Genomic DNA, 20,444 nt, shown 5'->3' with positions numbered 1-20,444 from the left:
TGCTAATACCGTGCAGGTCCGTGGTTACCAATCATCTGTCCTCACCAGCTTGTATTTTGGAGTTCCTGGAAGCACCGTCACCTTGTATAGAAGTCACATCCTTGCTCCGTGAAGTCATGGAGTAGCTTAAACAATAGAAAGTTATTTCTCACAGTACTGGAGTGTGGAAAGTCCAAGATCAGTGTCCAGCAGGATCTGGTTTCTAGTGAGTACTCACTTTCTGGTTTGTAGATGGCCACGGTGTCCCTATCTGGCCTTTCATTGGTGTGTGTTCATGGAAAGAGACCTTTCCCTCTTATCAGGCCACCCATCCTATTGTATTAGGGACTCATGACTTCATTTAACCTTAATTATCTCCTAAAAGCTCTATCTCCAAACAATGTCATATTGGAGTTTAGGGTTCAGTGTATAAATTTGAGGGGCAAACAGTTCATAGCACCTAGTTTTGTTATAAATATTATCCTTGGGTTTTTGGGTTTGACCCCAGTTGCTCTGGTTTTGTGTGTGTGTGTGTGTGTGTGTGTGTGTGTGTGTGTTTTAAAGATTTTCTTTATTCATGAGAGACATAGAGAGAGGCAGAGACACAGGCAGAAGGAGAAGCAGGCTCCATGCAAGGAGCCCGATGAAGGACTCCGTCCCAGGACCCTGGGATCACACCCTGAGCCAAAGGCAGACACTCAGCCACTGAGCCACCCAGCAGTCCCACTGTTTTTAATTGGGGATCCAGAGAGATTAAAAAGCGTCTCCCTCATCATGCTAAGTAAAATAAGCCAGTCACAAAAAGATAAATATATTATTTCAATTATGTGAAGTACCTAGAGTGGTTAAAATCATAGAGACAGAAAGTTTAAGGGTGGTTGCTAGGGTTTGGGGGAAGGGAGAATGGGAAGTTATTACCTGGTAGGCGTAGAGTTTCAGTTTTACAAGATGAAAAGAATTCCTGAGATGGACGATGGTGCACCACAGTGTGAAAGTACTCAACACTGCAAACTTAAAATGCTTACAATTTTATGTGTTTTTATAACAATCAAAAAATGGAGGACACACACTGGCTCAGTCAGTGGAGCATTCAACTACTGATCTTAGGGTTGTGAATTCCAGCCCCATGTTGGGTGTAGAGATTACTTTAAAAAAAAATCTTAAAAACATTTTTTCAAAGAAAAAACAGGGGAAAAAAGCTATGTCACCACCATCATGATCCAGAATCTTCTCTCCAAACTGCCAATCGTTAAACAGAGTTCCAGATTAAAACCCATCAGCACCTTACTCTTCACATCCTTTTCAACAATGAATATTATCTTTCTTTAATCCGTGCCTATTGGATAGATTTAACACATGAATTACACTAAAGTTTTAATTTGTCTGAAAATAATGACACACGAAAGGATGTCACTGCAGTGTGCTGGTCAGTGTTCTTGGTTACAAACAACAGAAACTAATTCTGGGTAACCTTAGTAGAAAAGGAATATATTGGAATGGTGCTGTGAAGTTCCCAGAATCAACGAAAACAGACATAAACAAATATGAAGGGAGGCAAGAGCCAACCTTAGAAATATCCTATGTCAGTCTACTTATGACCTTCCACCCACAAGCCTAGTTTTGAAATCATGGTGCCTGCCACACTCTGGATAATGTTCCTGGGGTTAACAATGAGGTTTGGCTTAATGCCTTATCCTGTTCCTAAGATCCCAGGCAGATTTATCTGCTCAGAAAAATAATTCTTTTTAAAATAATTAATTAATTAGTTGATTAATTAATTTAAAAGATTTCATTTTAATTCCAGCATAGTTAACACACAGTGTTATATTAGTTTCAGGTATACAATGTAGAGATTCAACACTTCATACAATACCTGGTGCTTGGGCAGCCCGGGTGGCGCAGCAGTTTAGCGCCGCCTGCAGCCCAGGGCGTGATCATGGAGATTCGGGATCGAGTCCCACATCAGGCTCCCTGCATGGAGCCTGCTTCTTCCTCTGCCTGTGTCTCTGCCTCTCTGTGTGTGTGTCTCTCTCTCGAATGAATGAATGAATGAATGAATCAATCAATCCTGGGTTTGTTTCTGGGCTCTCTATCCTGTTCCATTGAAATATGTGTCTATTTTTGTGCCAGTACCATACTGTTTTGATTACTGAAGCTTTGTAGTTATCTGAAAATGTGGGATTGTTTTTTTTTTTAATTTTTTTTATTTATTATTTATTATAGTCACAGAGAGAGAGAGAGAGAGAGAGAGAGAGAGAGAGGCAGAGACACAGGCAGAGGGAGAAGCAGGCTCCATGCACCGGGAGCCCGACGTGGGATTCGATCCGGGGTCTCCGGGATCGCGCCCTGGGCCAAAGGCAGGCGCCAAACCGCTGTGCCACCCAGGGATCCCTGAAAATGTGGGATTGTGATACCATCAGTTGTGTTCTTCTTTTTCAAGATTGTTTTGGCTCTTCAGTGGTTCCATACAAATGTTAGGATTGTTTGTTCTAGTTTGGTGAAAAATGCTGTTGGTATTGTGATAGGGATTGCATTAAATCTGTAGATTGTTTTGGGTAGTATAGACATTTTAGCAATATTTGTTTTTCCAAGTCATGAGCATAGAATATCTTTCCAATTGTTTATGTCATCTTCAATTTCTTTCATCAGAGTGTAGGTCTTTTTACCTCGTTGGTTAAGTTTATTCCTAGATATTTTATTATTTTGGGTGTAATTATTTTGGGTGTAAATGGAGCTGTTTTCTTAATTTCTCTCTCTGCTACTTCATTATTAGTGTATAGAAATGCAGTGGGTTTCTGTATATTGATTTGTATCCTGCAACATTATTGAACTCATTTATCAGTTCTAGTAGTTTTTGCTGGAGTCTTTCAGGTTTTCTACACATATAGTATCATGTCATCTGTAAATAGGAAAAGTTTTACTTCTTCCTTGCCAATTTGGATGCCTTTTACTTCTTTTCATTGTCTGATTGTTCAGGCAATGTTGAATAACAATGATGAGAGTGGACATCCATGACTTGTTCCTGACCTTAGAGGAAAAGTCAGATGTTCCCCATTGAAGATGATATTAGCTATGAGCTTTTCATATATGCCTTTATTGGGTTCAGGTATGTTCTCTCTAAACCTGCTTTGTTTGGGCAGCCCCAGTGGCTCAGTGGTTTAGTGCTGCCTTTGGCCCAGGGCATGATCCTGGAGACCTGGGATCAAGTCCCACATCGGGCTCCCTGCATGGAGCCTGCTTCTCCCTCTGCCTGTGTCTCTGCCTCTCTGTCTCTCATGAATAAATAAATAAAATCTTTTTAAAAAAATAAATAAATAAATCTGCCTTGTTGAGGATTTTTATCATGAATGGATGTTGTACTTTGTCAGATGCTTTTTCTGCATCTATCAAAATGATCATCTGGTTTTTATCCTTTCTCTTGTTGATGTGATGCATCATGTTTTATGATATTGAGGTATGTTCTCTCTAGTATCTCGGTGAGAATTTTTGCATCCATGTTCATCAGGGATGTTGGTCTCTAATTCTCCCTTTTGGGAGAATTTTGGGGTTTCTGGTTTGGGAATCAAACTCAAGGAGAAATGCTGGTCTCATAGAATGAGTTTCAAAGTTTTCCTTCCATTTCTATTTTTCAAAACTGCTTCAGAAGAATAGGTTTTAATTCTTCTTTAGATGTTTGGTAGCATTCTCCTGGAAAGACTTCTAGCTCTGGACTCTCATTTGTTGTGAGATTTTTTGATTACTGCTTCAATTCCTTTCTGGTTATAGGTCTTTTCAGGTTTTCTATTTCTTCCTGTTTTAGTTTTGGTAGTTTTTATGTCTCTAGGAATGCATCTATTTCTTCTAGATTGCCTAATTTGTTGGCATATAATTGCTTATAACATGTTCTTATAATTGTTTGTATTTCTTTGGTGTTGGTTGTGATCTTTCCTCTCCAATAAAATGTTCTTATTTATTCAGGTCCTTTCGCTTTTCTTTTTGATAAGTCTGCCTAGGGGCTTATCAATCTTATTAATTCCTTCAAAGAATCCGCTCCTAGTTTTGTTGATCTGTTCTACTCTTCTTTTGATTTTTATTTCATTGATTTCTGCTCTAATCTTTATTATTTCTCTTATCCTGCTGGATTTAGGCTTTACATGCTGTTCTTTCTCCGTCTCCTTTAAGTGTAAGATTAGATTGTATATTTGGGACTTTTTTTGTTTGTTTATTTCTCGAGAAAGGCTTGTATTGCTATATACTTCCCTCTTAGGACTGCCTTTGCTGCATCCCGAAGGTTCTGAAGAGTTGTGTTTTCATTTTCATTTGCTTCCATGAATTTTTAAAATTCTTCTTTAATTTCCCAATTGACTCATTAATTCTTTAGTAGGATGCTCTTTAACCTCCATGTATTTGTCTTGCTTCCTAATTTTCTCTGGTGATTGAGCAAGTTTTAAAGCATTGTGGTCTGAAAATATGCAAGGAATAATCCCAATCTTTTGGTACCAGTTGAGACCTACTTTGTGTCCCAGTATGTGATCCATTCTGGAGAATGTTCCATGTGCACTCAAGAAGAATGTGTGTTCTGTTGTGTTGGGATAAAATGTTCTGAACATATATGTGAAGTCCATCTGGTCCAGTGTGTTGTTCAAAGCCCTTGTTTCCTTGTTGATCTTCTGTTTATATATTCTATCCATTGCTGTGAGTGGGGTGTTAAAATCCCTTGCTATTATTGTATTATTATCAATGTGTTTCTTTAATTTTGTTATCAATTGGTTTATATAATTGATAACATATAATTGATAACATATAATTGATATAATTGATATTATATATATAAATACGGATATTTATATATATATAATAATGCCCCAAGTTAGGGGCATAAATATTTATATTTCTTAGATCTTCTTATTAGACAGACCCTTTTATTATGATGTAGTGTCCTTCTTCATCTCTTATTCCAGTCTTTGGTTTAAAATCTAATTTGTCACTGGCTGGAGCCTGAGTCCTGGGTTCCCATCTCACCTTCTTACTCTCCGAACAGCATGAGCTTCACCACCTGCTCCACCTTCTCTTCCAACTACCAGTCCCTGGGCTCCAGGCAGTCACCCAGCCACCGGGTCCAGACAATCAGCAGCAGTGCAGCCAGCGTCTATGCAGGTGCAGGGGGCTCGGGCTCCTAGATCTCTGTATCCTGCTCCACCAGCTTTCAGGGTGGCTGGGGGTTCGGAGGCCCAGCTGCAGGGATGGTTGGGGGACTGGCAGGCATAGACGGTATCCAGGGAGAGAAGGAGACCATGCAAGACCTGAATGACCACCTGGCCTCCTACCTGGAGAGGGGGAGGAGCCTGGAGGCTGATGATCAGAAACTGGAGATGAAAACCCGGGAACACCTGGAGAAGAAGGGACCCCAGGTCAGAGACCGGTGGCATTACTTCAAGACCATTGAGGACCTGAGGGCTCAGATCTTTGCCAGTGCTGTGGACAATGCCTGCATCGTTCTGCAGATTGACAATGCCCGTCTTGCTGCTGACGACTTCTGAGTCAAGTATGAGATGGAGGTGGCCATGCGCCAATCTGTGGAGAGTGACATCCATAGGCTTTGCAAGGTCATTGATGACACCAATGTCACTGGGCTGCAGCTAGAGACAGAGATCGAGGCTCTCAAGGAGGAGCTGATCTTCATGAAGAAGAACCACGAGGAGGAAGTAAAGGATCTATAAAACCAAATCGCCGACTCTGGGTTGACAGTGGAGCTGGATGCACCCAAATCTCAGGACCTCAGCAAGATCATGGCAGATATCTGGGCCCAGTATGACAAGCTGGCTCAGAAGATCTGGGAGCAGCTGGACAAGTACTGGTCCCAGCAGATCGAGGAGAGCACCACGGTGGTCACCACACAGACCGCTGAGATAAGAGAAGCTGAGATGACCCTCATGGAGCAGAGACATACCACCCAGTCCTTGGAGATCAACCTGGACTCAATGAGAAACCTGAAGGCCAGCTTGGAGAACAGTCTGAGGGAGGTCGAGACCTGCTATGCGATGCAGATGGAGCAGCTCAATGGGGTCCTGCTGCACTTGGAGTCAGAGCTGTCCCAGCCTGGCAGAGGGGCAGTGCCAGGCCCAGGAATATGAGGCCCTGCTGAAAGTCAAGGTCAAGCTGGAGGCTGAGATTGCCACCTACTGTTGTCACCTGTTGGAAGATGGGAAGGTCTTCAGTCTTATTGATGCCCTGGACAACAGCAACTCCTTGCAGACAGACCATCCAGAAGACCACCACCCACAAGATCGTGGACAGCAAGGTGGTGTCTGAGACCAACAACACCAAAATTCTGAGGCGTTGAGGCAGCAGAAACAGGGTACCCTTTGAGGAGCAGGAGGCCAATAAAAAGTTCAGAGGTCAAAAAATAAAATAAAATAAAATCTAATTTTTAGATTTTAAAAATTGGGGGCACCAAGGTGGCTCAGTTGGTCAAGTGGCTGCCTTTGGCTCAGGTCATGATCCTGGGGTCTTAGGATCAAGCCCCATGTCGGGCTCCCTGTTCAGCAGGGAGTCTGCTTCTCCCTCTGCTTCTCTCCTCATTCACTCTCTCTCTCAAATAAATAAATAAAATAATTTTAAAAAATCTAATTTATTTGATATAAGGATTTCTACCCCAGGTTTCTTTTGACGTCCATTAGCATTATAAATGGTTCTTTACCCCCTCATTTTCAATCTGGAGGTGTCTTTGGGTATGAAATGAGTCTCTTGTAGACAGCATATTGATGGGTCTTGGGTTTTTTTGTTTTTTATCCAATCTGATACCCTGTGTCTTTTGATTGGAGCATTTAGCCCATTTATATTCAGAGTAATTATTGAAAAATATGAACTTAGTGCCATTGTGTTACCTGTAAAGTCAATGTTTCTGTGTACTGTCTCTGTTCCTTTCTTGTCTATGTTACTTTTGAGCTCTCTCTTCACTCGAAGGATCCCTTTTAATATTTCTTGTAGGGCTGGTTTGGTGACCACAAATTCTTTTAGTTTTTGTTTCTCCTGGGAGCTCTTTATTTCTCTTTCTATTCTGAATGACAGCCTTGCTGCATAAAGTATTTTTGGCTGCATATTTTCCCCCTTTAGCACCTTGAATATATCATGCTAGTCCTTTCTGGCCTGCCAGGTCTCTGTGGACAGGTCTGCTGCCAGTCTTATATCTCTACCATTATAGGTTAAGAGCTTCTTTTTTTACATTTTTATTTATTCATGAGAGACACACAGAGAGAGGCAAAGACACAGGCAGAGACACAAGCAGGCTCCATGCAGGGAGCCCGATGTGGGACTCGATCCTGAGTCTCCAGGATCATGCCCCAGGCATGAAGGCAGGTGCTCAACCACTGAGCCACCCAGGAGTCCCAGGTTAAGAGCTCCTTGTCCCAAGATGCTTTCAGGATTTTCTCTTTATCTCTGAAATTTGCAAGCTTCACTATTATATGTCAAGGTGTTGACCTATTTTTATTGATTTTGAGAGGGATTCTCTGTGTCTCCTGAACTTGGATGCCTGTTTCCTTCCCCAGATTAGGGAAGTTCTGTGCTATAATTTGTTTAAATAAACCTCCCCTCAAAAATAAATAAATAAATAAATAAATAAATAAATAAATAAACCTCCTCTCTCTCTCTCTCTCTCTTCTTCCTCCTCTGGAACTCCAATTATTCTAATTTTTTTAAAAAAATTTATTTATTTATTCATGAGAGACACACACAAACACACACACACACACAGAGGCAGAGACACAGGCAGAGGGAGAAGCAGGCTCCATGCAGGGAGCTCGATGTGGGACTCGATCCTGGGACTCCAGGATCAGGCCCTGGGCCGGAGGCAGGCACTCAACTGCTAAGCCACCCACGCATCCCCCAATTATTCTAATATTGTTTCACTTTATGGTATTATTGATCTCTCGAATCCTCCTCTCATGATCCAGTAGTTGTTTATCTACCTTTTTCTCAGCTTCCTTGTTCTCCATCATTTTGTCTTCCATATCACTGACTCTCTTCTGCCTCATTTATGCTAGCAGTTAAGCCTCCATTTTTTATTGCATTTCAGTAATAGCCTTTTTTATTTCAACCTGATCAGATTTTAGTTCTCTTATTTTTCCAGTAAGGGATTCTCTAGTGTCTTCTATGCTTTTTTCAAGCCCAGCTAGTATCTTTATAATTGTTTTAAATTCTAGTTCCAACATCTTACTTATATCCATATTGATTAAATCTCTGGCAGTGAGTACTGCCTCCTGTTCTCTTTCGGGGTGAGTTTTCCCATCTCATCATTATGTCCAGAAAAGAACAGATGAAAGAGAGAGAAAATACAAAAATAGCAACAAGGCACCAGAAAACTATACACTAAACAAATCAGAAGAGAACAGAAACCAAAAAAACCAAAACAAAACAAAACAAAAACAAAAACAAAAAACAAAGAGAGAGAGAGAAAGTCAAACAAGAAATAGAACAGAACAATAAACTAGATCCTGGGTGTATTTTGGTCTGTTTGTTAGAAGAAACTAGACCCCAAAATAGGAGAGAGAAACACACACACACACACACACATACACAAAAATAAAATTAAATACAATGAAAGGAAGCCAAAAATGAGAAATATATATATATAAATGTAAATGTAAGAATGAAAATTTAAAAAGACTTAAAAAAAGAAATGATAAAATAAGAAAACAGCTGAAAAGGAAAAAATATAAAACCAAAAGACTACAGAATAATAAGAAAAACCCCACAAATGCCATATACTGTTTTCCCCAAGAGCTGGAGTTCTACAGCCTTCTATGAGGGGTACACTCGGTATTAGCTGGATGTTTCTGCTGGTCTTCTGGCGAGAGAGGGGCCTGTTGTCCTGATTCTTAGATATTGTTGTCCCAGCAGAACTGCCCCTGCTACAACACTGGGCGCAGTGTAAGCAGCCCCAGATTGTACTATGGGGCTGAGGGCTTTCAGCACTGATGGTGGGGGGATGAACAAGGCTGCAGCCCAGTCTCCAGCCCCAGAGCTGGAAGTTCGGCCCTTCACTCTTCGGTGAGCCCTCATAGAGTCAGGCACCCTGGTCTCCCTGGTGTCCTTCCCCACTCTGTGTTCACCCGGCCTGACACGGAGCATTTTATCTCAGGCATGTGACCCTATTTGGAGTCTCTAAACTTTAGGGACTCCTGCAGCACACGCCTGGGCCGCTCCTCCCAGGGATGGGAGGGAGGCCTCACTGCGGTTCTGCCTCTGGAGGGACGCCAGCTGGAAAGCAGTTGCCCAGCCCTGCCTCAGTTCCCACTTTATGGCAACACCAAGCAGAAAGCCGGAGCCTGGACTCGCTGTTTTCAGCTGGCTTCCCCGCTCCAGTGCTTGGGAACTCTGCAGCACTCAGGCACCCCCATTCTTTTTGTGATCCGGGGGATCCTGAGACTATGCTGTCCCACCTGGGATTCCCACTCCACCTCGCCCCCTAAGCACCTTTCAGGCAGACTTTAAAGAGTTCAACCCTTGTGCTCTGCTGCTTCTAGTACTTTCCAGTGCCTGGCTTACGGAGGCTCTCTCCCTCTGCGGTTTGTCTTCTGACATACTGTCTTGGGTTCACGTCTCCACACCTCCCACCTTGCAAAAAGTGATCACTTTTCTATTTCTATTCTAGCAAGTCTTTTCTCAGAGCTCCGGTTAATTTGACAGGTGTTCAGAATGATGCGATAGCTCTTCAGCTGGATTCCAGGGCCCAGACGAAATTAGGGTCCCCTACTCCTCTGCCATCTTAACTCCTCCCCCTGTAGCGGTTGTCCTCTTGTTGGATTGTTCCCTTCATGATTATGTAATATCCTCCTTTGTCTCATTACAGTTACTTTAAAGTCTATTTTGTATGATATAAATAAATATTGCTACCTTGGCTTTCTTTTCACTTCTGTTTGCATGTTAAATGCTTTTCCATCCCTTCACATTCAATCTGCAGGTGTCTTTAGGTCTGAAATGAGTCTCTTGTAGGCAGCATATAGATGGGTCCTGCTTTTTCATCCATTCCATCACCCGATATCTTTCAATGAGCCTTGAGTCCATTTACATTTAAAGTAATTATCGGGGACACCTGGGTGGCTCAGCAGTTGAGTGTCTGCCTTTGGCTCAGGGTGTGATGCTGGAGACCTGGGACCGAGTCCCACGTCGGGCTCCCTGCCTGGAGCCTGCTTCTCCCTCTGCCTATGTCTCTGTCTCTTTCTCTGTGTCTCTCATGAATAAATAAATCTTTTAAAAGAAAAGTAATTATTGATAGGTATTTACTTACTGCCATTTTGGTCCTTGTTTTGTGGTTGTTTTGGCAGATCACCTCTGTTCCTTCTCACTTCTCTCAGTTTGCTGGATTTCTTTAGTGATATACTTGGATACTCTTATTTTTTTTTGCATATATATTAACAGTTTTTAATTTGTGGTTACTTTTAGATTTAAATTAGCATCTTAAGCATAGAGCAGCCTCTATTAAGTTGATGGTTGCTTAAGTTTAAACCCATTCTAAAAGCACCAAACTTTTACTCCTGTCTCCACCATGTTTTGGGTATATGGTGTCTTACTTTACATCCTTTAATTTTGTGAATTTATTGACTGATTTTTATAGATATACTTAATTTTACTGCTTTCATGCTTCCTAATATTCTTCCTCCTGCTTATCATCTCTCCTTTCCACTTAAAGAATCCCCTCTAACATTTCTTGTAAGGTTGGTTTAGTGGTGATGAATTCCTTTTGTCTGTCTTGAAAGCTCTTTATCTCCTATTCTGAATGATAGTCTTGCTATATAGAGATTCTTGGTTGCAGGTTTTTTTTTTAATATTTTATTTATTTATTCATGAGAGACACAGAGAGAGAGGCCGAGACACAGGCAGAGGGGGAAACAGGCTCCCTGCAGGAAGTCCGATGCAGGACTCGATCCCAGGACCCCAGGATCATGCCCTGGGCCAAAGGCAGATGCTCAACCGCTGAGCCACCCAGGCATCCCATGAGTTTTCTTTTCTTTCAGCACTTTGAATGTATCATTCCACTCCCTCTGGCCTGCAAAGTTTCTGTTGAAAAATCAGCTGCTAGCCTTATGGGATTTCCTCTTCTATGTAACTGTTTTCTTTTTTCTTGCAGCTTTTAAAATTCTCTTTTGCCATTTTAATTACTATGTGCCTTGGTGTGGATCTCCTTAGGTTAATTTTGCTGTGGGCTCCCTGTGCCTTCTGGATCTGGATGTCTGTTTCCTTCACTAGATTCAGGGATTTTTCAGCTATAATTTCTTCAAATACATTTTCTGCCTGCTTTTATTTCCCTTCTTCTGGGACCCCTATAATGCAAATGTTATTATGCTTGATAGTGTCACTGAGTTCCCTTAATCTCTTCTCATTTTTATTCTTTTTTATCTCTCCCATTTGACGTCATTACTTTCTATTACTCTGTCCTCCAGGTTGCTAATCTGTTCTTCTTCCTCTAGCCCACTAGCTATTCCATCTAATGTATTTTTAATTTCAGTTACTGAGTTCTTCATCTCAGATTGGTTCTTTTTCATTTTTTCTGTCTCTTTATTGAGGATCTCACTGAGGTCTTCTACTCTTTTTTTCCCCCTTTTTTTCCTTTTCTTTTTTTTTTTTTTCCTTTTTTTCCCTTTTCTTTTTTTTTTTTTTCCTTTTTTCCCCCTTTTTTCCAATGCAAACACAGGTCTTCTACTCTTTTCTCAAACCCAGTGAGTATCGTTATGACCATTACTTTAAATTCTAGTTCCTTATCAGAGGGTGCCTAGGTGGCTCAGTCGGTTAAACATCTGCCTTTGGCTTGGGTCATGATCCCAGGGTCTTGGAATTGAGTCCCATATGAGGGGATCCTTGCTGAATGTGGAAGTCTGCTCCTCCTCCCATTCATGCTCTCTCTTTCACACACACACACACACACACACACACACATACTCTCTCTCTCTCTCTCTCTCTCAATTAAATAAATAAAATCTTAAAAAAAATAAATTCCCTATCAGGCATATTACTTCTCTCTATTTTGCTCTTGTACTGTAATTTTGTTCTGTTCTTTCACTTAAGACATAGTCCTCTGTCTCCTCATTCTATCTAAATCTCTGTGTCTGTTTCTCAGTATTAGGAAAGTCAGCTACGTCTCCTCTTGCAAGTAGTGCCTTATGAAGAAGAGCTTTTATGGTACTCCATAGTGCAATATCCTGTTTGCCAGAACCTGGCTCTTCTAGGGTGTCTCCTACCTGTATTGTGTGGGCCCCACTCTTGTAGCTGAGTCACCTTTGCCTCAGTCGTCAGTTCAGTCGTCTGCAGTGGTTCTCTTTGCCTCTTGTGGGGAGGGTTTGGTCCCTATAGTATTAGTGGGCCAGTCTGGGGACACCTTAGGCTTGAGTTGAGTCAGATCAAGTGTTTGCCATAGATGCAGTAGCGCCAAATTTCAGGGTACTTTCCCTGTGTTGTCCCCCTGAAAATCTTTCATTGGTGGGTAGGGTCTGCAGGCAGACTAGATGTCTTCCCTCAGCCCACTGCTAGGGGCTGACAGTTGAACTGCTATATGGTTGTCTTCCCCCTTCCCCTGGGCAGGAGTCACTTCAGTGTGGTGCTGACCCATTGAGGCAGCTTGCTCACTGCCCGGCTTGTGGCTCTGCTTTGGATGGACTCCTGTTAAGCGTATGTTGGATTGGGTAGGTCTACAAGAGAACGTAGGTATGGGGTACCTGGTGTTAATGAGGTCTCTGCTGGTTTGCTGTGGGAAGGGACCTGTAGCTGCTTTAGAAAATTCCTGCCCAGGGCATGTTGGATGGGGCAGGGCATGCTGTGAGTGTTCCTACTGCACTGGTTTCCATACCTAGGTGGAATTTGTTTCACATGTAAAAGGACCACATCACTTCACAATGTCCAAAAGTAAAGCATCCCAAGTTCCCATCAGTAAGTGAAGGGCTGAACAAAATGTGGTGCATACACACAATGAAATATCATTCAGCCTTAAAAAGGAAGGGAATTCTGACACAAACTACAACATGGATGAAATTTGAGGACAGAATGCTGGTGAAATAATCCAGTCACAAAAAGACTGTATGATTCCACCTACATGAGGACCTAAACCAGTCATCTTCATAGAGACAAAAATGTAAGGTGGTGGCTGCCAGGGACTGGGGCATAGGGAGAATGGAGAGTTATTATTTAATGGGTACAGAGTTTCAGTTTGGGAAGGTAAAGTTCTAGAGATGGATGATGGTGGTGGTTGCACAATAATATGAGTGTACTTAGGGCCAGTGAACTGCACCTTTAAAATAAGTTAAGATGGGGTGCCTGGGTGGTATAGTCATTTAGACATCCAACTCTAGATTTTGACTCAGGTTGTGATCTTGGGGTCCAGGCTCCGCAATCAGCCGGAGTCTGCTTGGGACTCTTTCTTCCTCTTCATCTGCCCTTTCTTCTTTCGCCTGTGTGCTTGCTCTCTCTCTCTCTCTCAAATGGATAAATAAAGTCTTTATTTAAAAAAAGTTAAGATGGGGGCAGCCCAGGTGGCTCAGCAGTTTAAGCGCCTGCCTTCGGCCCAGAGTGTGATCCTAGAGACCTGGGATCGAGTCCCACGTCAGGCTCCCTGCATGGAGCCTGCTTCTCCCTCTGACTGTGTCTCTACCTCTCTCTCTTTCTCTCTCTCTCTCTCCTCTCTCTGTGTCTATCATGAATAAATAAATAAAATCTTTTAAAAATAAATAAAAATTTTAAAAGTTAAGATGGTAAATTTCATGATATATATTTTTTACCACAATTTTATTTTTTTAAGATTTATTTTTTTTATTGGGAAGGGATACATAGTTGGTGGGGAGGGGCAGAGGGAGAGGGAGAGAGAATCCCAAGCAGACTCCTCGCTGAGTGCAGAGTCCATGGTGGTGCTTGATCCCACAACCCTGAGGTCACGACTTGAGCCCAAACCAAGAGTGGAACACTTAACCAACTGTGCTACCCAGGTGCCCCTACTTTACCACGATGTTTTAAAATGGAGAAGACTCCCATCACCAGGTACCCACTCAAAAAAAGAGCACTCAAAATTTGAATGATCCCACCATTCAATCACTGGGCTGGAACTCCTCCAGCCTTTCACTTGACAGGAGAGACTATTCTATGAATAGAGATTATGAGCTCACTGAAATGACTATAAAATATAAAGATAGGATTGCTACATATGTGGGTCTCTTTTTTCCTCTGGAGCCTGAGATAAATAGGACTACCTTTATGGTAGAGCATTAATGTCACAAATGTTCAAGTGCCTATTTTATGCAAGGCATTATGCCAGCAGCTGGGGGAAATGTGAAAATGGAGCATATACAAGAAGTTCGTAGTCTGGAATGGATATGTCCATGCATAAATTTTTTCATGAATAATTTGAATATGAGATAAAACTTGAGATGTTCCCTTTTTTTGTGCCCTTAAAGCACCCCGTACTTCTCAAATATTGTATATGTTTCACTATATTGCCATCAACTTCAGGCTTCTTATTCTCACACTGTGGGAGATTGTGTGGATCATTCTCCCTGTATCCATCCATGCCCTTTACCATGTAACTGTGCAATGCTTGTCCACCATGAGTAGAATAACCTGCCCGCCCCTTGATTCTAGTTTCCACCATTTCACTTGCTTTGGCAAGTAGCAGCTATGGAATGGTAGCAGCGATGATGGCTTGATATGGTCTTGACCATCGGGAACAACCCTTTTTGCACCTCTGCCATCCCCCTGAGAACATGCCTGGGCTGGCCTGTGGTGAATGACAGGCACTTGTTGCAGAGCTGAGTGTCCTGGATTACCCCAGCAGAGGCCAGCCCAGGTAGCTGTGTGTCAGATGAACCTCTAGACAGGTCAGGGAGCCCAGCCAAGAAAAGTGTACAAAGTATAATTGTACAACTTGATGAATTTTCACTAAGTGTACACATCCATTTAATCAGCACCCAGATAAAAAAGCCAGAACATTCACAACACCTCGGGAGCACCTTGAATGTTCCTTTCTAGTCATTACCTACCTCTCTCTTCCTCCAGAGATAGCCATTATCTTGACTTCTAACACTAAAAATTAGTTTTTGCCTCCTCTTGAACTTCTCTAGACGGAATTATACCATACATGGTCTTTTGTATCTGGCTTCTTTACTTCAATATTACGTTAGTGAGATTTCCCCCTGTCGTTGGGCACATCTGCATTGCTTTGTAGTACAGATGGTATGAATGTAATACAAGGTATTTATTAATTCTACTATTGGGGGTGTTTGCGAGTCGGAACTACTAGGAATGGTGCTGCAGTGAATATTCTTTAGCATGTCTTTTGCTAAGTGTATGTATGCATTTCCCTTGTATACGTGGTTAGGACTAGAAATGCCAGGACATAGGATAAGTGTGTGTCCAGCTTCATACATACAGTCTGTTGCCAAACAGACTTCCCAACTAGTTGTACCAATTTACACCCCCAGCAGAAATGTGAGTCCCACTTTCTCTACTTTCTTGCAAACACTTGTTATTGTCCTTTTAATTTTAGTCATTCCAGTGGGTATGTTGTAGTATCCCATAACCCTTACAACTAGTGAACACGAGTACGTTTTTCATATGAGCATTCAAATACCCTCTTTTCTGAAGTGTCTGTTCACATAAGATTCAAGTTTGTGCCTCATAGAATTCTGCCTCAGGATCAGAAGGACAGCGAGGCAGGTCACACAAGGCTTCCAGCAAGAGATCTTGACGATAAAAAAGAACTTTGCATCAGCTCAAACCCAGCGTTAGGAATAATACAGTGGGATTCCAGCATAAGACACTGAATGCTATAAAACCTCAAATCAATACTGGAGAAGGAGTTGATGGGTTGGATACACGACAATGTGCGGGTCTTCCAGGGAAACCCATTGGCTGGTTGCTGATAGACTCACAAGTTTTCCAATATCTTGGAGACACCAGGACTTCAGGGTCTGATTCACAGCCACACAGGCTCAGAAAGGAGCTTTTGCAGACATGGTGAGTCAGAAATTAATATCAAAACCAGGAGGCTGGTGTATTGGTTTACACTATGAACCAGAATTGCCAAGCATTCCGGTCTCTGGTTAGAGTACTCGCTCCCTATAAGAAAATACCTTGGGAGGTCAAATACAATTAGAAGCCTGCATGATGAGCTGGAATCAGAGCACCAGAATGAGAGATGGGGGCTGGGAATAACAGGAGTGTGCTTCTGGGGCTTTCACAGTAAAAATGGATCTGTCATTGGATCTGGACACGTTATGACCTTGGGCCAGGCTCCCTCTTCCCCACCAGTACTTGGATCGATGAATGTTGTCAATGTTACTTTACAGACTCTCCTTTTTCTTGCTATTTCCGGTGCTAACTAATCCCCCTTTTGATTGATTCCTTCTTTCTTTAGCTGTCCTGGAGGACATTCGTTGATTGTGTTCCTATCAACCATTTCCCTACCTTACTCCCCAGGGGTCCCTGACTGACTTTTCAGTAGACCACAGTTTCCATTTGGGGATGTGATCCATGTAGTTGCTGGGATGACTCCACCCCAAATCTAGGTTTAGAGCTTACTACCTGGGCTAAGCAATGAGCAATTCCATCCTCTGAGCCCTGTGTTGGGTTGAGCATGTTAGCTGCAAATGCTGGGAGCCTGATAACTCTCTATTTGCTTTTGGGCATGAATGACAAAGTTTGTGGCCCTGGGAGCCATCTGAGAACTACACAAGGAGTCAGTAAGCCTCAGATTATTCTGACACATAAGAAGGCAGAGTGGAGAGTTGAAGAGAAACTGGATTCTCAGTGATTTCATTAAGCTGTTGGATCAAGCTGTTGGACTTTTCCGTTACTTGAGCCAAGGTATTCCTTTTATTGCATAAACAATTTGCATTGCCCTGGAAGACCCAGCTGGCTAGCAAGTATCTGTCCTCCTCTTCTTCCTTATTTACAGAACCTCCAGTTTATTAACAGTTTAAAAATATGCAGCTCCCCTGGAGCAAAGGGTGGTGGCCATGTGGCCAATAAGATACAAGTGAAACTCAGTAGGAAAACTGATTTTGTAAAAATGACTGATTTTCTGCCTTAAAGAGAGAGAGTGAGAGAGAGAGAGAGAGAGAGTGAGTACGTACTGGCACATGCATTCTGACTTCTTCTACCCTCTTCTTCTGCCCTGCAAAGCAGATAACAATATCCAGAAGAATGACAATGAACTTGTGATTATAAAACCAAAAGACACTAAGGGTGGCCAAAGGAGATAGAAGGAGCCTAATTCCATGAACAGCTACACTGGCCCCAGCCTGCATATTCCAGATGCATTGTAACATGAAAAAAAGTATACCCCTTATTGGGTTAGGCACTCTGTTGGGTTTTTGTGAAATGCAGTCAAGTACAATCACTTAGAGCATTCAGCCCATGAAACATGGACTTTATTGCATAATAGTGATGGGGCCTTGGGCTGTGAGGGTGCAGACATTGCAAACTGGAATGCCCACAATGTCATTATGCTGTGATGAAACTCTGAGTCCATTTGCTCTTCTAGGGGAGATACCCTACATGCCAACCAAGTCCATTGTGTTAGGGAAAATAGCTGGAATAATTCAGAATATTGGCATGTGCAGATGATTTTGCTCCACTTTCTTTAAAAAAATTTTTTTAAAAGATTTTATTTATTTATTCATGAGAGACACACACAGAGAGGCAGAGACACAGGCAGAGGGAGAAGCAGGCTCCATGCGGGGAGCCCAATGTGGCACTTGACCCCGGGTCTCCAGGATCACACCTTAGGCCCAAGGCGGTGCTAAACTGCTGAGCCACCTGGGCTGCCCTCTTTCTTTCTTTCTTTTTCTTTTTCTTTCTTTCTTTCTTTCTTTCTTCTTTCTTTCTTTCTTTCTTTCTTCTTTCTTTCTTTCTTTCTTTCTTCTTTTAAGATATTATTTATTTATTCACAAGAGACATAGAGAGAGGCAGAGATATAGGCAGAGAGAGTAATGTTCCCCGTAGGGACCCTGATGCAGGACTCAGTCCCAGAACCCTGGGATCAGGCCCTGAGCCGAAGGCAGACACTCAACCACTGAGCCACCCAGGCGTCCTGCTTCACTCCACTTTCTACAAAGTCCTGAAAGAAACTGGTGTACTAGAGTCATCCACACTGAAGGAAAAAGGGAAGAAATACCTGTTCACTGAGTTCCTTTACTATGGAAGAACACTCTACATACAGCCTGCAAATCTTTGAAGGAGGCTCTCATAATCTGGAGATTTGCAGGGCTGAAAAACACTGTTCTTTTTGTTTTTTGAATAGGAGCCGTGGCCGCCAGGCAGTAGCTTAGAAGAAAAGACTGGTGTCCTGGAACTCTCCTAGGCACCACCCTTTAAGAGCCACCACTCAACAGAGGAAGTGAGGTCAGCAAAGTGTTCTCTTCCCAATCTTTGGTTTCCAGTTGTCTCAAGTCAGTAAACATTAAGTTGAAGGTTTGAGGTGTAGACAGAACACAGAAGCCAGAGAGTTATAGAGGAAGACTTTTAGGTTTAAAGACCTGGGCTATGGAGCGCCTGGGTGGCTCTGTTGGTTGAGTGCCCAACTCTTGATTTTGGCTAAGGTCATGACCTCAGGGTCATGAGACCGAGCCCCGTGTCTAGCTCTGCACTGGGGCATGAAGCTTGCTTGAGATTCTCTCTCTCTCTCTCTGTGCCTCCCTACTTGTGCTCTCTTTCTCTCTCAAATTAAAAATGAAACAAGGGGATCCCTGGGTGGCGCAGTGGTTTAGCGCCTGCCTTTGGCCCAGGGCGTGATCCTGGAGACCTGGGATCGAATCCCACGTCGGGCTCCCGGTGCATGGAGCCTGCTTCTCCCTCTGCCTGTGTCTCTGCCCCTCTCTCTCTCTCTCTATGTGACTATCATAAATAAATAAAAATTTAAAAAATAAATAAAAATAAATAAAAATAAAAATGAAACAAAACAAAACAGAAAAAGACCATGGCCACATAGGAGCTTTGGCTGTGGCTACTCACACATAGGACTGAATAAGAGGCAAATGGACTTGAAACCTACATTTTCGAGAGAATCCTATCACCAAAAATGAGAATTTAAGAATCTGGCCAGCAATACCTTATCATTTTTCAGCCCAGGTCTTCTCTGAACACACACAGTAGAATGGGTCTCCTCCCCAAAGTTCACTTCAGATATGATAGAAAGAGGATAATGAATAAGAAGTCCTCTCCAAGGAAGATGGCACTGGACCATGGGGCACAATCAAAGAGGGCTGTCCTTCCCGAGAGCAGGTTGGCTGAGTGAGGAAATTACTGTCAGGGAGGGAGTCCTGGTCACTCCCGTCTAGCAGAATCTGGTCGGTATTTGCTGTAGATTTCCTTCCCATTCTTCGCCTTCCTATGTGGGAGCTGTATTTCATTCCTTCTCCTCTATTATATATGGAATATATTGGGGGAAATAACTTGCCTTTTAGTTTGCAGGTTATTGGACTCTGAGGCTTCACATCAGGGTCACGTGGAGAAAACTGCTTATTGGCTAGGGGTCCAGACTTCTGAGATGGATGCAGTCAATGTCTGGCTAGAGCTCAGCACTGTCCCCACTGGGGAGGTGTTATTCTACCTGTGGGAGGATGGATATCCAGAAGGGTGGACTGTAGCAGTCATTGCTTTTTCCTCCCTAAGAACCATTCTCCTTGTCTTATTAGCGGAACCTTGAATTTGTTTGGAAAAGCAATATGCCCAGCTAAAAACTACACCAAAGTTTTCTAGCCAGTGAGACATCAACAAAATTCTGCCAAGGATATCTGGAAAAGCTTTGCTTCCTGGCTGTAGGTATCATCCCTTCTCTCCTTTTTGCTTCTTCTTTTCTTGCCTGGAACCAGATGGAAATTTGAATCTTCAGGAAGGAATGAGGAGCATCGGAAGTGGTAAATATGTGGATAAATGTCAAAGACTACTTATTCTTTGTGGTTTTTGTACATGCATGTGACAAGTTAAAAAATAGTGTAGGAGTTCCCCTTTTCTATGTTCTGGAATATTTTAGGTAGCTTAGAAGGTTTAGGAGATTCTCCTATGAATCCACCTGGGTCTCGTGTCTTTTTGAGGAGTAGCTCTTTCATGTGTTTAATTTTTTTATGTTTACTGGCAATGCGGGAACCCAGGGCTAGCTGAGGACAAGGCCCGAGCCTGGGGGGCAGCACATTGGCAAGTCCTTGAAACAGGCAGCAGGACAGTCCTCTACAGACTCAGCTGCCTCCATGTTAATACTTTGCTAAGGGCAGAAGGCAACCTTAGCCCGCCCCCCGCCCCCCGCCCCCAGGAGCCTGTAATATATATTTTTTATATATTTTTTTATATATTTTATATATGTTTTATATATTTTTAATATATAAAAACCCCTTTAGAAATTTCCTTTATCTCTAAACCCCCGAAGATACATGTTGGAAATCGTCCTCCAAGCACAAGGCCCACCTATATCCATCTGAAGGGTGTCAGGACTCAGGGTTTATTAGATG

The 20,444-nt window shown here is 42.6% G+C and overlaps 1 pseudogene; it reads left to right on the top strand.

The window, feature by feature from the left end:
* Positions 1-5,000: 5,000 nt before the first annotated feature.
* On the top strand, positions 5,001-6,301 carry LOC121477089 (annotated as a pseudogene).
* The last annotated feature ends 14,143 nt before the right edge of the window (positions 6,302-20,444 follow it).

Source organism: Vulpes lagopus, chromosome 2 (genome assembly GCF_018345385.1).
Source record: "Vulpes lagopus strain Blue_001 chromosome 2, ASM1834538v1, whole genome shotgun sequence".
NCBI classification, from domain to species: domain Eukaryota; kingdom Metazoa; phylum Chordata; class Mammalia; order Carnivora; family Canidae; genus Vulpes; species Vulpes lagopus.
Note: the sequence above shows the minus strand (reverse complement) of the source record. Positions and strands in the feature narration are given on the sequence as shown.